The sequence below is a fragment of the Galeopterus variegatus genome, unplaced genomic scaffold (assembly GCF_000696425.1).
Source record: "Galeopterus variegatus unplaced genomic scaffold, G_variegatus-3.0.2 Scaffold3198, whole genome shotgun sequence".
In the NCBI taxonomy this organism is placed as follows: Eukaryota; Metazoa; Chordata; class Mammalia; order Dermoptera; family Cynocephalidae; genus Galeopterus; species Galeopterus variegatus.
In genome coordinates, this window is record NW_007729309.1 from 219,495 (window position 1) to 242,277 (window position 22,783).

Genomic DNA, 22,783 nt, shown 5'->3' on the forward strand with positions numbered 1-22,783 from the left:
CTTTTTCAAAACTTTTATTTAGAAAAAATAACAATAAAAATGGTTACATTTTTAATTTTCTTTCAGAACAAAGACTTTGTTAAATTATGTGGTTTTATTTTCAATTGTAAAAAACATACAATTATCTTCTGAGAAAATTGTTTTTTAATCTCTGCTTTAGGAATAGAGGTAGTGCCTCACTAGTTAGGCTAGGAAATCATTCCTTAGTTTCTACACCCTACTCCTAGGATTAGTTGAAAAAGAAGATAATCAGATTCTATTCTTCCTCTTTTAAACAATTTATTTTACACCTATTATACCACATTGCATGTTTTATTGATTTGTTTATTTTTTTGGTGGCTGGCCGGTAGGGGAATCTGAACCCTTGACCTTGGCATTGCAAGGCTGTGCTCTAACCAACTGAGCTAACCAGCCACACCCCACACAGCATGTTTTAAACACTGACATACAACTTCCCAATAAAATAAAGCAAACACAAAAGTTTTTATCTTATTAGAAACAAGATACACCACCACCTACAGTCTTCAAACGTTATTGCATTTTAACTTTCATAATTTGACACAGCATTAATGAAACAATTTGCAGACTAGGTTTAGCAGACAAATAACACCTTTAAGCAGACATGACTGTCCTGAGTTGTTTATTAGGTATGGATTTTCCAAACATTCTTATACTAGCCATAACGGTGGAGCTGGAAAGTGTCGTGCCTTCTCCAAGCCACACGGTGAGAACCACCAATAGTGTGTTGGAACTTGTGGCCCTTTCCAAGGCCACAACTCTTGCCAACAGCAGAGGTCAGCCCACACACGTCTCTGTGCTTGTAAACTGGTTTGGTGATCCACTGGGCGTCAGGATTTCTTGTGATGGTTTTATGGAATGGATCAATGAGGATAACCTAAAGCATTTGTACATGGAATCACCAACCCAGTAAGAATTCAGGACTCTCAGAGCCCCACAGTGGCATCCAACTTACTCCTCAGAAACAGACTGAAGGCTTTGAGTGAACTTTAGCTGGTTAACACCATGGTGGGCAGGCTTGCCATAGGTTGCACTCTTAGGAACTGGGCGTTTGCAGCCACCACAGCGCACACGAATCCTGTATATGACATAAACTTGCTTGGCCTTGTATCTCAGTCTGTGTGCTTTATCTGGCTGGTGGGGTGGGGATCCCTGTGGAGCACAGAGAGCTGCAGTACTGTCAGCAGCAGACCCTCAGAAGAAAGCACATTATGTCGGACTGCTTCTTCCTCCATAGCTCCCGGATATACTTGTTTGCACCCATCTTGGCTTGCCTGATGGTTGCTGCCAGACAGAAAGGAGATAATCAGATTTTTAAAGTCCCGAAATGAAACAGCCTACAAGCCTCCTCCTTCAAGAAAACCCCAAACTAGACTGTGTTTTGAATATATGGGTCTCCAATAAGGCATTAAGCTCTGATTTGAAAGAGCAGAATCGATGGGATCAGTACTTTTCTTTCTTGAGTGCTGATTAAGTAAGAAAGTACCCAATTCCTATGGCTGGGGGGAGGAAGAGAAGAAAGATAAGTCTAGGGGCAGAAAAGGACAGAAATTCTAGATCCTAGGAGTTTGAATCTAGAATCTTTCCAAACAGTACTCCTTTAGTGTCTGCTGCCTTAAGCAAATGCTATGTGATACCTAGATTGAAAGATCTAGAAATAAGGGATAGGTGGGTGACCCGGGAATCAAGAAGATGCACTCTTAAAAGATTTGAGCTCAGAGACTGAGCTATTGTTTTCTCTTAAAGGTAATAAGAGGCCCAGGCAGAGAGTCACCTCACAACATGGCTCTGCAGCAGCTATCAGACCCTGGAAGCCCACATTTCACCAGTAATACTGGCAGCAATGAGAACTACTGCAAACAAAGTAATTAGACATCAGTGCTTTCTCTCCTAACTATAAAAATCCAGATGACTCTTCCCTGTACTGGACTGCGTGTAGCCTGAGAGTATGTTTTGAGCAGAAGCACAGAAAGAAGGTGGAGTTGCTCATTAAGAAGGTAACAGGGTATGCCAGCTAGTCTTGAAGGCAGGGACATAGTAGTTTTGATTTGGAGAAATAAAACACAGTGATAAAATTATCCCTGGTTCTGGTGCAGTGTGTGTGGGTGCATAAGAAAAGTTTATTCATATTTTGGAAGTTGCTCTATATTTTTAGTTTTGTTGTTGATAATTTGTACTATGAGTTTAGTACAAGTTCAGTTGGGAAGAGGTAAAATGAAGCAGGAAAAATAGTGATGTGAGAATGATATTTTATAATTAAATGCTTTATACTCACCTCTTTTTTTCTTTCAAAAAATAATTATGCTAAATACAATGTGATATTCTGGATCACTTTCAGAAACAGAAGAACAGCAGTACTTCAAAAACTGGTAAAATCCAAACAAAGTCTGGAATTTAGTTAACAATTATGCATTGATGTTGGTTTTTCAGCTTTGAGAAATGTGTTATGGCAAGATGTTAATGATAGGAGAAACTAGCGAAAGGCATTTGGGACCTCTGTATTTTCTTTGCAACTTTTCTGTAAATCTTAATAATTCCAAAATAAAAAGTTAAGAAATAATCAACAGAGGGAAAAGACAACCAACAGAGTGGGAGAAAATATTTGCAAAATATACAGTTGACAAAGGATTAATATCCGGAATGTACAAGGAACTGTAACAACTTTACAAGAAAAAAACAAGTAACCCAATTAAAAAAATGGGCAAAAGGGCTAAATAGGCATTTCTCAAAGGATGATATATGAATGGCCAACAGACACATGAAAAAATGCTCAACATCACTCAGCATTAGGGAAATGCAAATCAAAATCACTTTGAGATACCATCTCACTCCAGTTAGGATGGCTAGTATCAAAAAGACTTAGAATGATAAATGCTGGCGAGGTTATGGAGAAAAAGGAACTCTCACACACCGTTGGTGAGACTGCAAAATGGTGCAGACTTTATGGAAAATGGTATGGACGTTCCTCAAACAATTACAGATAGATCTGCCACATGACCCAGCTATCCCACTGCCAAGAATATACCCAGAGGAATGGAAATCATCATGCCGAAGAGATACATGTACTCCCATGTTTATTGCAGCACTATTTACAATAGCCAGGACTTGGAACCAGCCCAAATGTCCATCATCAGATGAGTAGATACAGAAAATGTGGTATATCTACACAACAGAATACTACTCTGCTATAAAAAAGAATGAAATACTACTTTTGCAACAACATGGATGGACTTAGAGAAAATTATATTAAGTGAAACAAGTCAGGCACAGAAAGAGAAATGCCACATGTTTTCATTTATTTGTGGGAGCTAAAAATAAATAAATAAATAAATAAACAAACAAACAAATAAAGGGGGGAAGAAGACAACAATCACAACAATTCTTGACTTGTTAAGACAAGTGAACAGATACAATGTAGTGGGGGTGGGAGGGGAGCGAGGGAGGGTGGAAACAGGAATTGGTAAAGGGACATGAAAATCAACTGCAATGTATATTGAGAAGTTAAAAAAAAGTAATTCTGGGTTTGGCCAGTTAGTTCAGTTGGTTAGAGCATGGTGTCAATAACATCAAGGTCTGGGGTTTGATCCCTGTTCTGGACAGCTGTCAAAAAAAATAAAAATAGGGCCAGCCCGGTGGCGCACTGCTGCAGTGCGCCACTTGGGAGCGCGGAAAAAAAAAAAAAAAAAAAAAAAAAGGAAAAAAAATAAAAATAAAAACAAAAACAAGTAATTATGACTCACATGTTATCTTCAGCATGCTACTCTTCCTTAAAATTTCCAGCTTAGTATTATGAAAATTTTAGTGAAAAGCGAATTGATTTCAAATTTTAACAACACAGACTCAAAATGTTGGCTCATGATTTGTATAAGTGTATAATCTGGCTCCTATTTATTCTAAGGAAAACTCAGGAAAGGAAATCCATCAATTAGCATAGTTCAATTTAATGCACACCATCAATTACAAATATTGCTTGTAAAACAAATATTTGTTACTTTACAATTTATTTGGGGATTCATTTTTCAACTGGAAATTTCTTAATTTCTTCTTGTATTCTTTTTTGAGTGTTTTCAAGCAATATTAATTTTGAAGTAATTTTACTTTAATTTTTAGTTTAGTGGCCAACAAAAGCACAGGCAGAAAAGAAAATGTATGTAAAACATTCAATTTTGTGCTCTGATACTCTTGCCTAAGCAATAATCCAGTTCTCCTGTCAGGATGAAATTTCTAACCTTCCTTCTTCCAGTTTATCTACTCTAGAGGTGAACTAATGCCTCATAAAATAGCCCAGTAGTGCAATTATCACTTTAGTATTAGAGGGACACCAGAAAGTGCTAAAATTCTACATTAGATGCAACATTTTATTATAACTATAAACTCACAGTGGCCTTTAGGTATTTGCTACAGTGTTAGTAATGATTCATATATGGCATCTGACAAGAAATGGAAGGATTCGTTATCCTCACATTTGATAAAGCCAGTGTAAGGAGATGAATTTTGGGTAAAGGTGTGAAAGATAATGGTACATCAATATCCAGTGCCATACTTCAATAAAGTGCTGGGAGTAATATGTTTCAGGACAAAATATGATGTTCCAAGTTATTTAACTCTTTATGGTTTTCAAATTACATAGTGGTGCCCTGAGCAATCTTCTGAACAGGTGAGAATATGCAGCAGGCTGTCTTTCCATTTTTCTATGTGTGCAAACAGCTGGCAAGATCATACTAGGTTATCATATTGAATTAGGCCCAAAATAAAATTACTACTATTTGCTATACGAGGGTATGTCAAAAAGTTACTGGAAAAATAGAAAAGATAATTCAAATCTCTTTATGAACTTTTTGAAGTACTCTCATATCACTGACTTAGTCTAAATTATTAAATTCTTGTTTTGAATTACTTTTACCTTTCTCTGGAGTTTATACCTACCACTATATTTTCTTTAAAATGCAGAAAAACACTGAAGTAAAGGATTATTCTGTAAAATAAATTAAATCCCCATTACTCTCATTTTCTTAATTAAATGTACTATATATGTAGAATCCACTTCACAATTCTTCTGAATTAAAAAAAATGTTAACATTACTATAAAACTATGGTGTGCTTTGCATTTTTAACTTAACATTAGATAATTAAAGTTTTCTGTTTTCACATAGATTTTGTGATTATAATTATAATGAATAAATAATATTACATCAAGTGAGCTACTAAGCCAGAATTGATTGAAATGTTCATCTACTGCAGAACACTTTGATTTCTTTCAACGTATCTCTATTGTAGATAACACTGCAATTGGCATCTTTATGCAGCTATCTTATTTTTTTGTATAATTACTTTCTTAATATGAATTTCCCAGAAGTGAGATCAATGTCTTAAAACAGTAGCTATGTTATAGTTCTTGAGATAAATTTTCATATTGTTTTGTAACGTGTTTTGTCGTTTTGCTATGCCACTTGTATGCACAGACATTTAATGGAACATGCCATATCTATTAAGAGAACTCCTGTTCACATTATGGTCTCCCAAAATATCATTTGAGTAAAGAAATTGGAGACGTTAATTTATATTTTTGCTGTAGAAAGCAGTGTCCTCTCCTTTATTTTTTCTTCTTTTAAAGATAGAATATATCTTCCTAGGATATGAAAAACCTTATCTTTTTGCCTTTCCAGATTTTGAAAATTATACTATTACCAGGTTATACATTTACTATTAGTATTTCCAATAGTAAATTTTGATATTTAATTTTATATTGGTTGATATCACTTCTCTTTTTTGTTCTATGTGAAATATAATGTAGTTCCAATGTTTGTAGTACTCTAAGCAAAATATTAGTTTATTCAGTTATTTTATTTTTTTAAAAGTGACATCTGAAAGATTTTTCTGCCAATATAGTTTTTACATGTTTATGTAAAGCTGCATAGTGACATACTATACTACAATAAACACTTATTTAATTGGTTGAAAGGAATCATTCCAATTAAAATAGACTATAATCATAAAATGTCCAAGATTACTCTTCTTAGTATCAATGAGAGCAATTATAGGAACTGTAAATGGTGGGTTAGTCTGATTCTTGAAATTGTAGTGATTGGATTTGTTTCTATTATTATTAGATAATAATACAGTAATACTGATTAATGAGCTTCAGACAATGCAATGATTTAGAAAAAAATGGCAAGATCAGGTAAACAAAAGGATCTATTTTAGTTAGAATAATGTAATCATTCATACACTCTCAAGGTATACTTGATTTCATTTAACTGACTTTCTTTTATTTCAAAATTTCTGTTTTAATTGGGATGACCTTATTCATAGAGAAAATCACCTATGGGAGGAGGGTGGATTTCGGCTCTCATTTTGCTGTATTAAGCTGGGCATTATGAAGAATATCACTAAACAATTTCTTTGTGTATAAATTTTCCAATTTTAAAATTCCATAATTATATAATAAGAAGGAAATGTCAGTATGAAACTAGGAAGTTACAAAAAAAATTAGAAATGGTTAAAGGATCACCATTTTCTTGGGGGATGCAAAACAGTTACTATAGACTTCTTTGTAGAGTGATTTTGAGCTTATGTTCGAGTGTATTTTAACCACTACCTGATTTCTCAGAGAATTGCTCTGTTTTCCTCAGAGGTCACTTATGCAATCAATAATTGTCTTCATTTTGACAATTTTTCAACGGGAGGAAAGACGTTCATGTGTTAACACTATGTGGTTTCTCCTCAATTTTTACACAGTGAATAGGATCTGGGAGGGGAAGACAATCAGGCATTTCCCAGTGAAATCAAGACATTTCTTGCCAACAAACTAATCTAATGAGAGTTCTAATAAATCTGCTTGAACTGAAATTTCTTTGTATAAAGCAACTATGTGCAATAAACTAAAACTTCATAAGTCATTTGAGACTGAACAGTCCACAATAGCAATTGCCTGACAACCACTCTTTCCTACAAACTACCCTCATGCTATATCTCCATAAGTCTGCCCCATGGAAAAAAATGGGAGATGATCCCAGGAAAAAATGAGGCATGGGTAAGTTTGCCTCTGAAACACTTGCTGCTTTCACTAGTGACCTTAATGTTTCCCTCTTTTCATCAATTCCTAATCCACACATCAGAAAACTGAGTTTGGGTTTAGAACTCTGAAACCCACCATATATGTACACACACACACACACACACACATCACCATATATATTTGGATAATTTTTTATTTGTTCAGTACACATTTATTGAATAATTAGTATAAGCCACGGTCTTTCTGGATATCTTAGATATGAGGATGAAAAGATACACTCTCATCCTTGAATAGCTCTGTCTGGTATTGGAGATAGGGATAAAAACACACTACATATTTACAACATTGTGTAATTTAGGCAATAGTAAAAACATTATTGTATTTATTTTCCACCATCCAATATGAAGTGCCACGGAAATGTTCCTCTCAGTTCTTCTGCTGTTGAAAGTATTGCTGATTGACAGCTCTGTATCCACCGCCAACCATGAGCTTAGACCACACCTTCTCTGGCTGCTCTCAGCCAATGACTTGGACACTGCAGGCATACTAAGGAAGGCCCACTGTAGCAGGACACAGGACTTCTGTTACACATAACAATGGGTCAAACACTTCATACTGGCCTGGCCCAAACTTTCTTGGAACTAAGGTATAATCTGAAACTTTTCTTCTCTGACTCTCTTCCTTTCCCCTTGTCCTTCACAAGTTCCAGATCTGCTTTTCCATCTAAAGGCTGTCCCTACCTTCTCCTGCTCCCTCTTCTTTGTACTTCATAGGGTTTTCCACAATAAATCTCTTGCACATCCAGTCCCACCTTGGTGTCTGCATTTTGGAGGCTCTGAACTAATAAACCATATATATTGAAGGATTACGATGTACCAGGAATGAATTAAATACAGTATCACCTGTTCTTTCATCAGAGCAACCCTATATGCTGTCTCCATTAAGCCCATTTTACAGATGAAGAAACTAGCAGAGAGATTAAGTGACAAAATCAAAGTCATGACTAGTGAGAAATTAAGATGGCATTTGTAGCGCCCCAAATTTATGCCAGCCAACAAGCTGCCACTATGCTCAACTGCAGAGCTATAAAGATTGGTAAAAAGAACTGTTTAAGCATGAAAGAAATAAAGATTGTCCCGGTATATGAGAGAAAATCTTATACAGTATGTAACTTTATGTGTATTCAAGAGTAGGAGTTAGCTGGCTGTAGAGGAAGGGATTTCAAAAGCATTATGGCATCAACAATAAAATGACAAATGGAGGAGTCTCTGGTGATGGTTCAGGTAGGACCTGACCTGAGAAGGTGGCATTGGACATGGAGGTGGAGGAAAAGTTAGAGTTACTCTTGCAGTAGAATCCACAGGGCTTGGAGAAGATCAGAAATAAAGGAAAGAGAAAGAAGGGTTGAGATTCTGCCATCTCTTGTGCGGGTACCATGATAAATCACAGAGCTATGTTAGTTTATGTTGGGAATACAAGTCATCAGCAATGGAAGTTGGAGATAAATATTTATTTCGGTATTTTGACTTTGAGGTGCTTGCTGAGAACTTAGGTAAAATTCTCTTTTTAGATTTTTGAAATATAAATCCAGGGGGAAGATTTGGAGTAATACTCTGAAATCAACTTGTGTTTTCCCCCTGGAATGACTCTGCCCTGCCCTTTTACCATTATTAGTAATGAGAGTGTTTTCACATACTCTATCTCCAGGCGTTTGTGTGTGCACGTGTTTGTGTGTGTTTTAATCGCAAAATGAAAACAGTCATCATTGTTCTGCCTTAAGTTTCAAAATAGAAGTTTGAGTCCAGGAAAGAAACAATTGCTTTCAGAGAAAATTATTTCTTGTGATGCTACATCCTGGGCATTTTATACTGTAAGCCAAAAACTACCATAGGCAACAGATTTGGGGAAAAATGCAAACACTCATGAGGCCAGAACACATAATATGGATAACAGTTGCCTGTCTGGGGGTGGTAATAATTGGAGAGTATTTAACTAGGGCTTAACCTCTGGAGTTTCCTCATGACCTCCACCCCTCATTTCTGTCAAGCAGAATCCAGATGGTGAGGGCTGATGGGGTAGCGGGGACAGGCTCAGATTGACAGATTTGAGTGAATTTTTCCTGGATGCAGCCAGAAGTTATAGCAATTCCTGGTCAGAAATCCTACCTACCAGCATAGTCAGGCACCTGGAAGTAAAGACTGCAATAACTACACGATAAGTAAATCTACTTATTGTATAGCTCTAAGTACACCTGTGAGAGACCCCATGAATTTCCTGTGGGCACCAAAGAACACAAGAGTTTCTAGGCCACTGAGAATTATTTAAAATAAATGCCTCGGTTTCCTCATCTGTAAAATGGAAAATTGATATGACAATTAAATACTTAGGTCTTGGAATAGTGATCCATATGCATTGTTGTTATTATTATTATTAGTGTAGAATTGGGAAAGAGTGGACTGAAGTCTATGCTAGTCTCACTTTGACCCAGATTTACTGGTTGACCATTCTGTGGCATGCAACTGAGAAACTCTAAATGTTAGGAAACTATATTCTACATGGAAAATGCAGTCATTGATTCAGGTAATTTGATACTATTTATTATAAAATCAAAAATTAAATAAAAATTAAAATGAAACAAAACAAAGCATAATTCCTCAATGCACTAGATAAACTAGTTGCATTCAAATCTCTTTGTCTTTTCCAAAGAGGTAGAGGAATTTCAAGGACAAATACCTAATGTGTTGCCCTCAAAGAACCATAATATATATTGGCTTGTGTTATGCTCATAAATGAGAAAGAGAGAAGCCATTTACAAAATCAAGATGTTATAAATATGCCACTATTGAGGAGGAGAATAATGCAGGCTCACTGTTACAGGCCTGTGGCTGACAACACAGTTGTCCAAATCACTGTGTGACATCATCTGGTAAATTGATGACATTCATCTCATGGACCCATGCAAAAGTAAATTTCTGTTTCAGGTAAAACTCCATGAATAAAATGAAAGAAAATGAACTTCCCCTTACTTAGGAACTTGCCACTTCTTATTCCCTCCCCATAATTCTAGAAGTTTCTCTGGTTCTTTTGAGTTCTGGAAATGAGTAAGAATTAAATGGCTTTATAACCATTTAAATGCTTGCTTACTAAAGTAAAGAAACATACTAAAGAAGCATACTAGATGTACTAGTTATACTAAAGAAGCAGTTGGGAGCAAGAGAGGAGAACCAGGGAAAAGAGGGAAAGAACAAATGTGCATTCCACACTGCACAGCTGTAACTAGTCAGGGAATATGTGGGCATTAATTACAGGGTTCCGGGGAAATGTGCTTTATTGGATAAATTTTCTATTTGAAAAACTCTCTGTGAAAGTATTGCAGAAAATTAGGAAAAGAAGAGAGTAAAATTTACCCATAATTCTGCCACCTCTGTATTCTGTTTCGATGTCTATAATTATCGTGTGTATGTGTATGTGTGTATTTACAATGAGTCATATAGTACATCTTGTTTTGTAAATTAACTTTTGGCTTTTTGCACCATTTTTATATACTTATTTATTTACATTTATTTATTTTTTATTGAAACATAATTGATTATATATATCTGTGGGGCACAGTGTTGGATATAATACCTATGTACAATATGTGATACTCAAATCAGGACAATTAGTATACTTAACATTACACAATGTAACCATCTTTTGCAGCTCTTTATCATTTCTAACTTTTATTTTTTTTTATTATTTTATTATTTTTTTAAATAGACTATTTTTAGAGCAGTCTTAGGTTGTGCCCCAACACAAGCACAGCTTCCCCAATAAGAGTGGTATGTTTTCACCTTTATTTTCAAAGTTTAGTCTACATGCCAGAGATACATATTTAATATAGTTATTTAAAAGAAAAATTGTGTTTAGTACTATATACTATGCAATTCAGGCATTTGAAATGTACCTTGCAACCAGAGATCTTGAATAAAATGAAGAAAATGTTATTCCAGAAATGGGATCAAAACTGAAAAATCTTTAATGTCAATTGTATTCCTCTAGTTTTTGTTATTTGCCTCCTTTTCTTGCAGTGTTATTGAAATCCAGTTAACTATGAGAACCTTATTTTCTATAGTTATCACTATCCATTGTATTTATCAGTACATTTTCTACCCTTTTCCTGGTTGTTTTCATCTGCCTCTAAACAACTAGAGCACTTGGCTTAATTTGTACTTTGCAATATATTCATTTTTATGCATGTATATCTTCAGAATATTTTAAAAACTCCCTTGATGTAAAATTTATATATGTATAACTTCATACATATGACTTCATATATATGTATGAGGGTACTTCAAAAAGCTTATGGAAAAATAGAATTAAAAATAGTATGAACCTTTCCATGAACTTTTTGAAATACCCTCATATAAAACCAATATATGTATATTTAATTTATCCCAGAGTACCTAGAAGCATCAGAATATAAGTGAGCCTTTTTTTCAGTCTGAACCACAAACAACTTTTTATAAAATCTTGTACTTGGATCCTACCCCTTAGCTAATTGAATTAGAAATTCCACAGATGATCCTTAGATTTTGATTCTAGAGGTTAGAATCAATACAATTATAATGTGCACTCAAGTTTGGGAACTACAGATGTAAATGTTGGGCTCAGACAGCTGTTTCCTTTCATTAAAATGAAAGTTACCATGAGGTGCACATTTAGAAACCTTAAAAAAGAAATCCGTAGAGAGTAGCCTTTGTCCAAGATAATTATTCCGGATTTAGAGCATCCTCACCTTAGCTTTTATGACCTCTCTACATCTCCTGGTGGCTTTTCACACTTCTCAAATTTTGTGTCTTTTATTCTTTATCCAGGGAGCTGATCTTGGTCAAATATCTCAACTTTTCTTCTAAAGTACAGATTTGTTTTGCCCATCTTACAATTGCTCTATTAGTAGATACTTAAATTCCCAACCAGTCCCTCACATTTCTACTCCTTATTCCCGATTTGGCCCTGACAGCAGAAACTGACTCTACTTTTCTACATGGGTGAGATAGGATGCATAGCAGGTGGGCAAAAGCAATGTGTTTTAGAGATGAACTTCACATATATACACACACAAATCCAATACGAAAAACCTTACCGGGGTCTTCTGTATCAGCATTTCATCCTTTAAATGATGCATTTTCAAATAATAAGGGCCTCATATATTATACCAATTTATCCTTCTCTCTTCAGAAATACTCTGCCATGCTCCATGTCCCCATGTTCTTTTAAATAAACACAATGTATTAATCATAGTCCTCCGTTGTACAGAATTCCACCTGGAGCTGTCATTTGCTCTGCATCAACTGAAAATACTTGAGAGCCTTCTCTTGTGCTCTTCCCCTTCCCCCAACAATTTTATACATAATCCATGGGTAATTCTACAACACTTTTTTTTTTTTTTTTTTTTTTTTTTTAATGACTGAATGTATCCCTGATCAGGAAGTAGCAATCACAGAATAAGTGTAATCACGTCATGGAGGGCTTTGTTGTTTTGTCTGTAGAGTGTGCCTATTGCAACCTGCACCTGCTTGAAATCTGGAAATGCTTTCAGGTTGTTAATTATCAATTGTCAATGATTTCCAATAAAACTGTACTGAAAACAGAATTAATGTAGTTTCTTTGAAAAGTTATCTCAATTGCTTGTCTATAGTTATCCTTAATTGTTTTATGGGGTGGGGGTGGGGGCATATACTGTATCATAGAAATAGAAAAACAAATATTACGATTTATGTGCATATTTTTATAGTCTAGAGAAAATTATTCTTTTGGGGGAAGGCAGTTTAAAAGAATAACTTGTATATATTTTTCTGTCTTTCTGAATTATTTAATCTCAATGTGCTAAAATTGTTGAAATTTTGAATCCTTTTAGAACATGAAATACTAAAAACAGAGTGGATGAGTGTTGACTTAATAGCTTTCATTTGGCATTGTTAGAAAATTCTTAAATCACATAATTCAAGGTTATCCCCAAAGAATAAGTTATGTTATTGTTCTACAATGAAGATATAATCATTCATGTCAAAACATAAGACACTTTTCCTATGAAAACTTGATAAAATAATTTCTCACTCTATTCTATTCAAAGAAGAATATTAAATTGTTTTTTAATGTGTCTCTAAATCCCTTTTAGTCAGTGGTCAATAGGACATTACCTTTTAATCTGAAAACATATAAATATTTTATAAATCTTCTTCATCTGAAATATATTAACATTGGTTATTAGTCTAAAAAAGAAGTGAGATTTCACATGTGTAAAATAGCTGTCTATCAGATAAGCAGGTTGGTGAATGAGGCAACATTATAGGAATTTTAGAGAAAAGACCTGCTCAGTGTTTAATTTCAGATACTTCCCCCTTCGTTGTGCTTCCTTGACAAAAGCTACATCACATTAATGGAAACCATCCACAGACATTTTTGCAAGGGGTGAAGAGCTGAGTGAGAACAGGGCTGATGATGAGCAATCAGAAATCTGGCATAAAATTAAATTGGTGCTTTGCTGGCTTCAGCTGAGAACATTTAAAATGATTTTAATGGACCTTAGAGGTCCTTGCAGAGATCTTATTTGGCCGTGACATTACTCTTAAAGGAAGTCTATGATATCTGAAGAAATTCCATTTCAACCAAGTTGCAGCTATGATCACATTTGTTACCAGTCAGTTTGAATGTTCTTGCATATGGGATTGCTTTTGTCTCATAATGGCCTCAGGCGTTTTTCGGTTTTCTAGGTTGATTTCCTGAATTTAAGGGATCAGATGTCAGCTTTTATGGTCATATGATTCAGCAATTATTTATTGGATGCAAACAATGAGCCACTATTGTTCTAAGGTCTGGGGGATCTAACAAATAGAAATATTACTACAAGTAAATATTTCATCCTATATTGGTAATAAACAAATACCAATAAAATAAACAATAGCAAATTATGTAAAAAGTCGAACATATAACTTATTCTCTACCTGTGTAATACTGAATTGTTTAAGTTGTTGTCTATTGGTGCTTATTAATTTTTTTTTTTTCTGGCCAGTAAAGGGATTGAACTCCAGACCTCGGTGTTATCAGCAACATGTTCTAACAAAGGGATCTAACCAGCCAGCTTGTGATGGTCATTAATTTTTAATGAAGGAGTGTGCTGATCAAAAATGGTGAGCATCTGACTTTTTGCTTGTGTGTCCATCTGTCTTTTTATCTACGTTTTTCTGTTCTTTTATTATAAAAATGTATGCTCTGTTTAAAAGCTATCCTCTATATATTTATTATGTATTTGAGTATATTTACTGGCAAATATTACATTTTAATGAATAATTATTATAATAAAATCTAGAAATAGTAGTGTTTAAAGTATAAAGTCCCCTGCCATATACATACATATTTATGGGTTTTTTTTCTTTTTTTGAACTCTGCTGCACAAAATGGTGAATACAGTTAATAATAGACTATTGTACATTTCAAAATTGCTAAGAGAGTAAATTTAAAATGTTTTCACCACAAAAAAGTTTAAGTATTTGAGGTGATGCATATATTAACTATCTTGATTTAATTATTTCACACTGTATTTATAAATTATAACATCACTTTGTACCCCAAATAATAAAATTAATTGGAATTGAACCATACCTACAACACCAAACTTAGCTGTTTTGTTTTCAAAACATCTTGATAGAGTAATATATGTAGATTTGCCTCATTCTTTTTTAATAGTTGTATAGTATTTCATTGTATGACTCTATTATGTTGTATTAATTTGATACCCTTTTGATAGACACTAGACTGCATGTATACAATGATGTTATTACTAAAAAATTAGAATCATTTGGAAAAAAATGAAAAAAAATTAGAATCATTGAAAAATGACTTTAATTTTTCAGTAATAGTAATATCATTGTATATATGCAAGGGTTTGTATGGAATATGAAGGGTTGGTGGATTCAAATGAATTTGGAATTTAGAGACATTGTCTAATTGCCCAACAAAATTTTTATGCCAATTTGTACTTCCCTAATTACATTTGAAGATGCCTGTTTCTCTCACTAGAATGTTGGCTCTTCAAGGACAGAGCTTTATCTGCATTTTTACCACTATTTGTGGCCATGCCACTGTCTTCTCAAATTCCTTCAGTGGCTTCCGATTGCCCAGTTCCCTTCACATCTGCTCGCCTCATCCACGCCATATCCCTCTTGCTACTTGCGCTTCCCACACTGATTTTCCTTTAGTTTCTCAGCACCTTTGCCCCTTCTCACCTCATGCTTTTGTTCACGTTGTGGATTTTGCTTCAAAATATTTTCCCCTCCTTTTGCCCCTCTAATTTCTACTTAACTTTCAGAATTCAGACCAAAAGTCAGTTTTTCAGTGAAAACTTCTCCTGCACTGACTAGGTTAGTTGTAATATTATTAACTCCTGTAGGAGTCACATATCTTTTTATAGTAGTTTCACTATTTTAAATGTATATACTGTGATTTTTTTTTAAGTGTCTGTTTCGTCTGCTAGCATATAAGCTCCACAAAGGCAGGAACTATATCTGTCCTGTCCACCAGGACAGCAAGTCCTCAGCAAACCATACATAAATATTTGCTTCACAAATATTTGTTGAGTAAGTCATGTAACCCAGAAAAATTCCTAGGACATAGTAAGCACTCAATGAATTGTTATTGAAAAGAATTATGTTCTCTCGTATCTCTTCTTAACACTAGTTATTATATTTTTAAAAAATCAATACCAACCTAATTAAAGAAGAAACCTCATTGCAATTTGATTATTTTGTTAATTACAGTGAGATCAGCCTGTTTTCATGCTTACTGTTTCATGTTTATTATTATGTTTAATACATGTAAAGGAATTCTATATTCTAGTTCTTTGCCCGTCTTTCTGTTAGGATAATTAATGGTATCTATGTTCCACCATAGACGAAAACATGAGGTCCAGTCTGGATTGCAGCTTAGGTTACTGTGTTTTTGCTGCCTCTCATAGCAACTCAGATGGGAAAAGTACCCTCCCATTCATGCAACTGTTATAAAAATTACAAACTTTGCTGCTAACAGCAACTGATCGCTTTTCAAGAAACAACTCCTTTAGTTCTATTCTCTTCTCTCCTTAGAGCTCAGGAACAATCCCTCTTTCTGTCTTTGTCACAATAATTTTTAGTGTCTGAAATGATGCTAGTTATTGATTTGTTTTCTTGTTTATTATTTCTATATTCTTTCTTCACAATCCCCATCAGCCCCTGCTGCCCCAATAAGAAATTGTTTTGAAGGCAGGGACTCTCTTGTTCACTGATGATTCTTCAGCTTAAACATAGAAAATGATGCTAGTTATTGATTTGTTTTCTTGTTTATTATTTCTATATTCTTTCTTCACAATCCCCATCAGCCCCTGCTGCCCCAATAAGAAGAAATTGTTTTGAAGGCAGGGACTCTCTTGTTCACTGATGATTCTTCAGCTTAAACATAGTAGGTACTCAATAGTTTTCCACTGACTAATTAAGCAGCTGTCCTGTCCAGAGAACATTCCAAGTTACAGGCATCAGGCTGTTTAAAAAAATTATCCATATCTTCCAGCACTGACAGTTTTGATGATTCAAATTTGTGCTCCTTGTTCATTTCTTCCAGTAGGATGAGTTTTCCCAGGATGGTTCTCAGTTTTTCAGGCAAACAGAGCCTATCCGGATATTAGCCTCAGGTGAGCACAGGCTTATTCTGATCCTGGGAGGCATTACAGGAGAGTGGCATGGCTGTGCCTCCCAGGATGTGGCTAAATACCCAGATTCTAGATGAGAACACTGGAGTTAGATATATCTTCACCCAGTGTCAGATGTATAACCTTGGGCAATCTATATAGACTCCTAGGGCCTACTTTTCCCCAACTACTAAATGGGCTAACAAGAGTGCCTGCCTTGTGTAGTTAGTGTGTGGATTAATAGAGGTAATATATGTAAAGCACTTAGAGCAATGCCTGACAGAAAGCAAGTGCTTGATAGATGTTGTTATTATTACATTTGTGTGAGTTCCTAGCTACAGTTACGTGTCGATCTCTCTCCCTTGAGGTTAATAAGGAATCTGTACATAGAAAGGTGGTGGCAGAGGTAGACCTGGCTTGCTTGCAAATTATTGCTCAGGAATTATTTTTTTTCTAAAGCTCTTTTATGTAAAATGCCACACAGCTTTAATTTTCATTTTTTTTTCTGCAAATGTCGGTGATGGGAGTAGGTATTATCCTATTTCATTGAAAAGTCTGAGGCATAGAAAGGTTAAATGATTTGCTCAAGGACATAACAAATGAATGGTGACTGGGAGATAGAAATTATATGCCTTCTAGTCCACTGCTCCAGACCAGGCTCATTCTATTTAGATGTTATGTTCTCACTTAATATTATAGATCCAAATGACCTGGACTCATCTCATATTTTCTGTGTCATAGCAGTATGCAGATGGTGAATGTAAAATGAAGGTTACAAGTCAAATGTTGTATCACAGACAGAAAGACTATAAAATTGAAACATGATCCTTTATATTATTCCACTTTTATTTGAAGCCTATTCTTTCTCTTTACTCACTTGAAAATACTATTTATTTGCTTTGTGGAGAATGCATGTCCTAGTTTAAAATTATTTCTGTCAATTGCAAAATAAAGTTATCAACTATATAAAATAAAAAAAGATCACCTTGGCAACTTCAGAAATAATAAACTATGCTATTATAAGAGGTAAATTTTTACACTAGCAGCAATTTATAATAAACACTAAATCCATATTTATTGCATGAAAAGTAAATTGGACCACATTTATACCCACTATTTTTAAAGCCACATACTATATTAGAGGAGAAAGCTGTAATACATAATGGAAATACACAAACAGAGAAATATTTCCTAGAGCTGTTTTAGTGACTGAGACTAAGATAAGCTTCTGTTATTAAAATTACATATCGGTATTTCACGAATTGAAAGTTGGAGTAGAGGCTTAGAGAAAATGGCACTGTAGTTTCACCCAGTGCTATGAAGTAGAATTAATTAGCTTGGAGGTGGGAAGATGGGACAGACCAGAGCATCTGGCTGAAGAACCAAGGCAGAGCACCTGGAAACAGATGTGAAAAGTGTCAAGGGTGACAATTCTAACAGTGTGGGAAGGGCAGGGATCCTGGCATCACCAGCAGCCATGAAGAACAGCAGATGAACAATGTGAATAATAGGATGACAGTATTTCAGAATCACCTGGTGGCAGTTGTGCAAGTAGGCACCAGTGTGAAGGAGCACTCGGGCTGAAAGCCTGGGTCACTTGAGTGGAAGTAAGAGGGCATAGCCTGCGGGACTGCTAAGTGCGCACGAGGCACAAACTTGTGGTCTCTCTCTAATCTGGAAGAGGAAGGGAATATTGAGAAGGAAAAATATCAAACAAGAAAAAACGAAGTTCAGCTTGTAACATAAGAGACCCCAACCTAGTAAAGCCTTGAGCAATTTCAGTTCATATGGTTTTGGGGGTAAAATACCCAATAATTCCCTTAATAGGAAGAATACCGCAAAGTTCTGTGACTTACTGAATGCCCATTCTACGTCAAATGCTTCTTATCTCATGCAATTCTTAGAAAAACTCTGCCAGGAAACATTATTATGTCCATTGTAGAGTTGAGGAAACTGAGTTCTAAAGACACTAAATGAATCCCCATTTTCCCCAGTGGAGGTGTCAGTATTACAGCAGTGTTCGTGAACTTTCTTCCAGCCTCTGCTAACTGTGCAACTCAGGAGACAACGAGTCTCAGGAGTTTACAATCTAGATCTGGTTTTAAAAGCAATACAGCCAATTTGAAAAGGCATCATTTTCTGGAATACTGACTGTTAATTTGTCTTAAATATTTTTTACTGAGAGCGTAAGCATTGCTTTGCTTGTATCTCTCCTTCTTCTAGAGATATAAATTGCTTGGAAAATTCCTCTGCTGCCAGTTAAGAAACTTTGTATAGCAAGCAAAATAAGAACTGATATACACTGACTTACACAGAAAACAGAATTATTTGTTCAGGTATTGGAATAGTTGCTGGGTAGGTCTGGAGCTTTAGGAAAAGTTTGATTCAAAGAATTAGTGATGTCACCAGAGCCCAAATTTTTACTTTGTGCACATCTCCTAACTGTCTTCCTTAGTGTAATCAAGAATGTGCTACCCTTGACTTAGAATTGGGCAATGGGAGCCATCCCTAAAGCTAGAATGGGCCCCACTAGGCCATGAACACTGAGATTAAAGTAGTGTGGGGTTCTCCTAGATGGAGGGTAGGGTTAGTTACTAGATGGCGAACATCTGGTTGCTGGGCAGTAAACACCAAGCATCCCAATAAGAGAGAGAAGCACAGGAGTTGTGCAGTGAAATTGTGAACTGCAAATTCAGGGGCAGGATACAAAATAAATGCCCCCAAATCAGTAGCATTTATATACGCAAATAATGAATCAACAGAAAGAGAAATAAAGAAAGTAAGCCCATTTGCAATTGTCACACACAAAAAATAAGATACCCAGGGATCAATTTAACCAAGGAGGTGAAAGACCTGTACAATGAGAACTAAAAACAACTTCTGAAAGACAAAAATGATGGAAAGATATTCTATGCTCTTGGTTTGGAAGAATTAACATTGTGAAAATGTCTATACTACTAAAACAGTCTACAGATTCAATGCAATCCCCATCAAAATACCAATGGCATTCTACACAGAAATGGAAAAAAAAACAATCTTACCTTTCATATGGAAAAACAAAAGACCCCAAAGAGCCAAAGCAATCCTGAGCAAAAAAAATAAAGCCAGAGGCATAACACTACCTGACTTCAAATTATACTGCAAAGCTACTGTAACCAAAACAGCATGGTACTGGTATAAAAATAGACATTTAAGCCAGTGGAGTAGAATTGAGAACCCAGAAATTACCCCTCAGGCTTATAGCCATCTGATATTAGACAAAGGCAACAAAAATCTACATTGGGGAAAAGGCTGCCTCTTCAACAAGTGGTGCCAGGAAAACTGAATATCCATATGCAGAAGAATGAAACTAGATATGCATCTCTCACCATACACTAAAATCAACTCAAAATGGATTAAAGACTTAAGTATGATACCTGAAACTGTAAAATGACTAAGGGAAAATATAAGTGAAACACTTCAGGGACTAGGTCTGGGCACAGGCTTTATGAACATGAACCTTGCAAGCACAAGCAGCAAAAGAAAAAATAAACAAATGGGACTATATCAAACTAAAAAGCTTCTGCACAGCAAAAGAGACAAGAGACTGAAACAACAACCTACAGAGTGGGAGAAAATTTTTGCTAACTATGCATCTGACAAGGGATTAATATTCAGAATATACATAGAACTCAAGCAATTATACAGTAAAAAATAAAAATAAAAATAACCCACCCCAAAAATGGGCAAAAGAGCTGAATAGATATTTTTCAAAGGAAGACATACAAATGGCCAACAGATACATGACAAAATGCTCAACTTCACTAGTCATCAGAGAAATGCAAATTAAAACTACATTGAGATACCACCTTACACAAGTTAGACTGGCTATAATCAAAATGATGGTGAATAACAAATGCTGGCGAGGGTGAGGAGAGAAGGGAACACTATTGCACTGTTGGTGGGACTGTAAATTAGTACAACCACTATGGAAAACAGTATGGAGGTTTCTTAGACAACTACAGATAGATCTTCCATACGATCCAGTAATCCCACTTCGGGTATATACCCAGAGGAATGGAAATCATCATGTTGAAGGGATACCTGCACTCCCACATTCATCTCAGCTCTGTTTACAGTAGCCAGGACATGGAATCAGCTCTGTTTACAGTAGCCAGGACATGGAACTGACCTAAACGTCCATGGATGGATGATTGGATAAGGAAACTGTGGTATATATACACCATAGAATACTACTCTGCCATAAAAAAGAATGTAATATTCCCATTTGCAACAACATGGATGAACGTGGAGAAACTTATGTTGAGTGAAATAAACAAAGCACAGATGGACAAATACTGCATGTGCTCACTCACATGTGGGAGCTAAGAGAGAAAGAAGGAAGGAAAGAAAGACCACAGTAGTGCCTTGGTCTTGCAAAGAGAGAGAACATTCCTTAGGTCACAAACAGGGGGGAGAGGAGGTGGGAGAGAGGTTGGGGATAATTGGGTGGGGGACACAGGGTACAAATGTAATTTCTGGTAGTGTGTATGCTGCCAGTATGAATTTGGCCCTCACATTGTGGGCACTACGGGTGACAATTAGCTTTGTACCTCATGAATATTCATAATAAAAGTTAATAAATAAAATAAAATAAATTTAAAAAGAATAGAAAGACTTCAAATAAACAACTTAACATTAACTCTCAAAGAACTAGAAAAATAAGAATAATCTAATCCCAAAACTAGTAGACAGAAAGAAATAATTAAGATCAGAGCAGAACTAAATGAAATAGAGATCAAAAGAATGATGCACAAAATCAATGAAACAAAAAGTTTTTTTTTTTGAGAGGATAAACAAAATAGACAAGCCATTGCCAGACTAACTAAAAAAAGAAGAGAGAAGACCCAAATAACAAAAAGCGGAAATGAAAACAGAGACATTACAATTGATACCACAGAAATACAAAGAATCATTAAAGACTTGTGAACAACTATACTCCAACAGATTTGAAAACCTGGAGGAAATGGTTAAATTTCTGGACACATGTAAACTTCGAAGACTGAATCAAGAAGAAATACGAAGCCTGAACAGACCAATAACACACAATGAGGTTGACATAGTAGTCAGCAGTCTCCCAACGAAGAAAAGCCCAGGACCAGATGCCTTCACTGTTGAATTCTACCAAACTGCTAAAGAAGAATTAACGTCAACCCTTCTCAAACTATTCCAAAAAACAGAAATACATGCCATTCTCCCAAATTCATTCTACGAGGCCAGCATCACCCTGATACCAAAATAAGACAAAGACACAACAAAAAAAGAGAGCTACCGGCCAATATCCTTGATGAACATGGATGCAAAAATCATCAAAAGATATTAGCAAACAGAATACAACAGCATATCAAAAATATTACACCCCAATGTCAAGTGGGATGCACCCCTGGGATGTAAGGATGGTTCAACATATGCAAATCAATAATTGTGTTACATCACATCAACAAAAGCAAGGAAAAAAAAACCATATGATTATCTCAATAGATGCAAAAAAGCATTTGTCAAAATTCAGCATCACTTCATGATGAAGACCCTCAACAAATTAGGTATAGAAGGAAAATAACTCAATGCAATAAAAACTATATATGACAAACCCACCACCAACATCATCCTGAAAGGGGAAAACTGAAAGCTTTTCCTTTAAGAACAGGAAAAACACAAGGATGCCCATTCTCACGACTCCTATTCAACATAGTGTTGGATGTTTAAGCCAGAGCAATCAGGAAAGAGAAAGAAATAAAGAGCATCCAGATTGGAAAAGATGAAGTCAAACTGTCCCTGCTAGCAGATGACATGATGCTGTATGTAGTAAAAAACCCATAAACTCTACCATAAAACTCCTAGAGCTCATAAACAAATTCAGTAAAGTTGCAGGATACAAAATCGATACACAAAAATCAGTAACATTCTTATACACTAACAATGAAGAAGTCAAAAAAGAAATCAAGAAAGCAAGCCCATTTACAATAACTATCAAAAGAATAAAATATGTAGGAATAAATTTAACTAAA

At 35.4% G+C, this 22,783-nt stretch overlaps 1 pseudogene; it reads right to left on the reverse strand.

Annotated features, from left to right (window-relative positions):
- Positions 1 to 623: 623 nt before the first annotated feature.
- LOC103600045 lies at positions 624 to 1,282 on the reverse strand (annotated as a pseudogene).
- Positions 1,283 to 22,783: the final 21,501 nt, after the last annotated feature.